Source organism: Lupinus angustifolius, chromosome LG15 (genome assembly GCF_001865875.1).
Source record: "Lupinus angustifolius cultivar Tanjil chromosome LG15, LupAngTanjil_v1.0, whole genome shotgun sequence".
Classification (NCBI taxonomy): domain Eukaryota; kingdom Viridiplantae; phylum Streptophyta; class Magnoliopsida; order Fabales; family Fabaceae; genus Lupinus; species Lupinus angustifolius.
In genome coordinates, this window is record NC_032023.1 from 859,888 (window position 1) to 860,239 (window position 352).

Genomic DNA, 352 nt, shown 5'->3' on the forward strand with positions numbered 1-352 from the left:
AAATAAGTAATCCAACCATTGAAGTTCACAAACGAGACTACCCAAGGCTCGATATTCTGCTTCGGAAGAGGACCGGCTAACAGTGTTTTGTTTCTTGGTTTTCCAGGAGATGAGGGAAGAACCAAGGAACACACAGAAGCCAGTGATGGATTTTCTGGTATCGAGACAACAGGCCCAATCTGAATCAGCAAAGGAAGATAACTTAAGAGTGGATTGAGAGCTAAATAAAACACCCTGAGATGGAGAACCTTTAAGATAATGAAGGACTTTATGGGCAGCAGTGAGGTGTGTAGAACATGGGTTGCTCATAAACAGACTGAGTTGTTGCACAGCAAAGGAAATATCAGGTCTA